Source organism: Rhinopithecus bieti, unplaced genomic scaffold (assembly GCF_001698545.2).
Source record: "Rhinopithecus bieti isolate Rb0 unplaced genomic scaffold, ASM169854v2 scaffold_28547, whole genome shotgun sequence".
Classification (NCBI taxonomy): domain Eukaryota; kingdom Metazoa; phylum Chordata; class Mammalia; order Primates; family Cercopithecidae; genus Rhinopithecus; species Rhinopithecus bieti.
Window position 1 is genome coordinate 1,696,446 of NW_016813480.1, and position 5,659 is coordinate 1,702,104.

The 5,659-nt window shown below is 41.0% G+C and overlaps 1 protein-coding gene and 1 pseudogene across 4 annotated transcripts in view; both read right to left on the reverse strand.

Moving 5' to 3' along the window:
- Positions 1-5,659, reverse strand: part of PAN3 (poly(A) specific ribonuclease subunit PAN3) — a 127,300-nt gene that overhangs the window by 80,922 nt on the left and 40,719 nt on the right. The window lies entirely within an intron of this gene.
- LOC108512930 (elongation factor 1-alpha 1 pseudogene) lies at positions 1,646-2,725 on the reverse strand (annotated as a pseudogene).

Here is a 5,659-nt window from a genome sequence, read left to right on the forward strand (position 1 = left end):
TTTTTTTTTTTTTGACATGGAGTCTCATCTGTCGCCAGGCTGGAGTGCAGTGGCACAATCTTGGCTCACTGCAACCTCCACCTCCCAGGTTCAAGTGATTCTCCTGCCTCAGTCACCCTAGTAGCTGGGATTACAGGTGTGCGTCACCAAGCCTGGCTAATTTTTGTATTTTTGGTAAAGGTGGTGTTTCATCATGTTGGCCAAGCTGGTCTCAAACTCCTGGCCCCAAGTGATCTGCCCACCTCAGCCTCCCAAAGTGCTGAGATTACAGGCGTAAGCCACTGTGCCCGGCCTGCCCCCCAGTTTTCATGTCAAAAACAACCAAGTGCTTCTCATATAGTGAGTTCTCCAAAATGACATCATCCCTCAACTTTCAAAAATGATCCCTACCGCTACCCTCTAGACCCACATATAATTAATCAAGAATCCTGACCGTTAACTTAAATGTTGTTGTAATTATTTTTTTTTTTTTGAGACAGAGTTTTACTCTGTCACCCAGGCTGGAGTGCAGCGGCATGATCTCGGCTCACTGCAACTTCTGCCCCCCAGGTTCAAGCGATTCTCCTGCCTCGGCCTCCAGAGTAGCTGGGATTACAGGCGCCCACCACAGCATCTGGCTAATTTTTGTGTTTTTAGTGGAGACGGGGTTTCACCGTGTTGGCTGGGCTGGTCTTGAACTTCTGGGCTCAAGAGATCCACCCGCCTCAGCCTCCCAAAGTGCTGGGATTACAGGGGTGAGCCACCACACCTGGCCTAAACTTTCTCTTTTTTTAAATTAGATGGAAAGACAAGAAGATTCTGTTGAATAATAACAGAACATAAGATATGTAACATTTCATTGCATATATGGCTCAAAAAGGCCTATAAGAAAAAAATAGTTGTCATACAATGATGGGATGAATAACTCAGAAACTACTAATATTCCTGAATACTGGTCAGGGTTATTTTAATCACATAGCAAACTCATAAAACTATTGGACAGCTCCTTAAAGAGCTCAGCTTGCTTTACCTGTCTTAAAGGCTTTGTAAATTGGTATCAGTAATCTTTCTATCCTCTGAATGAAAACCTAACCTGGTGACTTTTTCTTTTATTTAAGATATGATTGACATGTAATACACTGTACATACTTAAAACTTTGGCAACTCCTGACACAGGTATACAACCTTGAAACCATTACCCAAATCAATATAAGGACTATATACATCATACTAAAGTCTGCACAGGCCTCTTCTAAACCCCTCCCTCGTTTCCACCCCTCTCTGCTCTCTGTTCCCAAGTCTCCAGGAAACCACTGATGAGCTTTTTGTCACTATGAATTAGTCTGCATTTAAAAATTTTTCACATAAATGGGTCATACATATATATGTGTTTTTTACCTGGCTTGTTTTTTTCTCGCTGAACTTTGTTTTAATGGGTCTCAAAATTCTGTGACAGAATTTCAGTCAAGTTGTTTCCATTAAAATGTACTGATTTAAAAAACTAGTAACTTAAAACAACCACATGCAAAAAAAAAAAAAAAAAAAAAAAAAAAGGAAAGAAAAGAAAAAAACAAAATGAACTAGTTCACAAAACATTCTCCTTTCCTTCTGAAGGTTTTAAGATGCACTGTTATCTTTAACCAGTCTTTTACAATTAAATGGCCAATTGAAACTAACAGTCCTGAGACCATTCTTCCACCACTGATTAAGACTAGAGTGGCAGGTATTAGGGATAATACTCATTTAGCCTTCTGAGATTTCTGGGCAAACCTGGTGACCTTGCCAGCTCCAGCAGCCTTCTTGTCCACTGCTTTGATGACACCCACAGCAACTGTCTGTCTCACATCTCCAACAGCAAAACGACTCAGAGGAGGATGGTCTGAGAAGTTCTCAACACACATGAGTTTGCCAGGAACCATATCAACAATGGCAGCATCACCAGACTTCAAGAATTTAGGGCCTTCTTCCAGCTTCTTACCAGAACGGCAATCAATCTTTCCCTCCAGCTCAGCAAACCTGCATGCAACCTGAGCTGAGTGGCAATTCAGTACAAGGGCATAGCCAACACTGATTTAGCCTGGATGGTTCAGAATAATCGACTGAGCAGTGAGGTCAATTGCCTTCATTCGTGGGTCATTTTTGCTGTCAGCAGCAACACTGCCACAACAAACATCTTTGATTGACACATTCTTAACACTGAAGCCCACAATGTCTCCAAGAAGAGCTTCACTCAAAGCTCCATGGTGCATTTCAACAGACTTCAGTTGTAACGTTGACTGGAGCAAAGGTGACCACCACAATGGGTTTGAGAACACCAATATCCACTTGGCCCACAGACACAGTACCAATACTACCAATTTTGTAGACATCCTGGAGAGGCAGGCGCAAGGACTCGTCAGTTGGACAAGCTAGTGGAAGGATGCAGTCCAGACCCTCAAGCAGTATGGTTCCACTGGCACTGCCATCTTTACAGGTGACTTTCCATTTGAACCAAGGCATGTTAGCACTTGGCTCCAGCATGCTGTCATAATTCCAGCCAGCAACTGGCACAAATGCTACTGTGTCAGGATTGTAGCCAATTTTCTTAATGTACGTGCTGACTTCCTTAATGATTTCCTCATCTCTCTTCTGGCTGTAAGGTGGCTCAGTGGAATCCATTTTGTTAACACCAACAATTAGTTGTTTCACATCCAGTGTGTAAGTCAGAAGGGCATGGTCACCAGCCATGGTGTAATAAGGTATAAGTAATCTCTAGATTACTTATACCTAATGAAATACAAATGCTATATGTTACATGGTATTTTTTATTTGTATTATTTTTATTGTTGTATGATTTTTTTTTGGTGTTTAGGTTTGTTTTTTTTTTTCCCCGTCCATGATTGGTTGAATCCAAGAATGTAGAACCCATGGATATGGAAAGCCAATGGTATAGCGGTTCTGCAAAAATGGTTTTGTTTTGTTTTTTGGCATGGTTGCTTCTTTGATGTGCCTTGGTGTAATTTTCTTCATGTTTATTTTGCCTGTGATTCACTGGACACCTTGAGTCTGTGGGTTTACAGCTTCATAAAGTTTGGAAAATGTTGCCCAATATTTCTTAAAATACTTTCTCTGTACATCCCATCAGCCTCATCAGGAACTCCAATTATTCGGATATTAGGTCACTTGATGTTATCCCATGGCTCACATTTTCTCTGCATGTGGTTTTTTGGGGCAGTTTCTATTGCTATACCTTCAAGTTCACTAAACAGTTCTGCAACGTCTACTGCCATTAATCCCATCCAACATATTTTTCATTTCAGACACTATAGCTTTAAACTTTCAAAGTCTGATTTGGATTTCTTATATATGTACATATGTTTCATTCCTGTACTAACATGTTTAATCTTTCCTCTAAGCTTCCTCAACATATGAAATAGTTGTAATAATTATTGTTGATGCTCTTATATAACTATTTCTGAATCATTTCTGGATCAGTTTTGAATGATTATATTTTCTTTTCTTCATGGGTCTTACTTTCCTTCTTTGCCTGTTTGGTAACTTTTGATTACATGGTAAATAATGTGACTTTTATCTGCTGGGTGCTGGATATTTTTGTATTCCTGCAAATCTTGACCTTTGCTCTCCGTTGTAGTTAAACTGCTTAAAAATTAGTTTGATTCTTCCAGGTCTTGCTTTTCAGTTTTGTTAGGAGGAACCGGGAAAGAATTTATTCTAAGGCTAATTTGACCCCACTACTGAGACAAATGCCTTCCAATTAGCCTTACTTGGTGCTTCGTGAGTTATGAAGTTTTCCACGTTGGCTGGTGAGAACAGGAACTACTCCGGGTCATGTATAGATCTGAGAATTGTTGACTGTGATCTTCTTGGCAACTTCTTTTTCCAGCTCTGGTAGCCTCTTCATTCACATCCTGCATTCACATCAGCTAAAGATTCAAGAGGGATCCCTTAGCAAATTGCCAGAGTTCTCTCTGTATGTGAGCTCTCTCCTCTTCAGTATGTTTTCTTGTACACTATTGCCACCTTGGCCACTGTGGACTTCCAGTTTGGTCTCCTCAATTCTGACACATCAGCAGGCTCCACCTGATGTCCCCCTTTCTGTACAAGGTTGGGAAACTCTCCCAAGGTAGTAAGCTGGGTTAATCACAAGGTGCACCTCGTTTGTTTTCCATCTCTCGGGGATCACTGTCCTTCACTGTCTGTTATCTGATGTCTTGAAAACTGTTGTTACATATGTCTTGCTCAGCTTGTTAGCTGCTTCTGAAGAGAGGGTAAGTCTAATCCCTGTTCTTTCACCTTGGCCAGAACTTAGTGGTAATGTTTTGAAAACATTAAGGAATTCTCTGACTTTGAGTTATCAAGATATAAAATTTAGCTAACTGTTTTTGGTTAAACATCCAGTAGCAGAGAGGCGAGCTACAAGTACCATTTCAAATAACTTGTGAGCAATTGAGTCTACTTTCTTATAAAGCTGGTTTTTCAAGCTTTGTTGTGCTTTCCTTATAATCTCTTTCCTAAAAAGACAAATTATGTCACACGCACAGTTCAACTAACTGTCCTTTTGATAATGCCCACATCTTTGAAGCAACAAGTCACAGAGTCTATTTTACATAAATATTTCTCCAGTACAATTACGTCTACCCATGCCACTGGGAGTGACTTGGCAACAGCAATGAGTAGTGAATTATTTGGAAAAGCAAAAGACAGGGTACCAATAATGAGAGAGAAAGATAAGCCTGCGGAATTTTTTTTGCCTTGTTAAAAGTGATCTAAAAAGACATAAAAAGATGAGACCCACACAGGCACGGCTGCTCACACCTCTAATCCTACAACTTTGGGAGGCCAAGGCGGGAGGACTGCTCAAGGCCAAGAGTCTGAGACCAGCCTGGGCAACAAGAGACACTCTCTCCACCAAAATAAATAAATAAATAAATAAAATAAAATTTTTTTCATTAGCCAGGTGTGGTGGTATGCACCTCTGGTCCCAGCTATTCAGGAGAATTTCTTGAGCCCAGGAGGTGAAGGTTGCTGTGAGCCATCTCTACACCACCACCCTCCAGCCTGCGTGACAGAGTAAGACCCTGTCTCAAAAAAAATAAAGATGAGATTCATGGACATAAAGAGCAGCCCAACTGATACCTAATTTTACTAGTCTTCAGTGTTAATAAACAACACAGGATAAAGAGGAACAGAGGGAGATGGAAAGGAGAAGTCAGATGGTTAACAAGAATCCCCAAGTTCACATAAGGTTTTTTTGTTGTTGTTGTTATTTAATGAATTGTTATTTCCACTTATTTCAAGCACATACAAATATGGCCAATTTAAAATTTATTATCAAAATATACTCAACTTCTGGGTTAGTAAGAAACTGACCTATTTAAAACCTGCGAAGTTTAATCTTAAAAAAAAAAGTGGCCGGGCGCGGTGGCTCAAGCCTGTAATCCCAGCACTTTGGGAGGCCGAGACGGGCGGATCATGAGGTCCGGAGATCGAGACCATCCTGGCTAACACGGTGAAACCCCGTCTCTACTAAAAATACAAAAAAAAAAACTAGCCGGGCGAGGTGGCGGCGCCTGTAGTCCCAGCTACTCGGGAGGCTGAGGCAGGAGAATGGCGTGAACCCGGGAGGCGGAGCTCCAGCCTGGGTGACAGAGCGAGAGTGCGTCTCAAAAAAAAAAAAAAA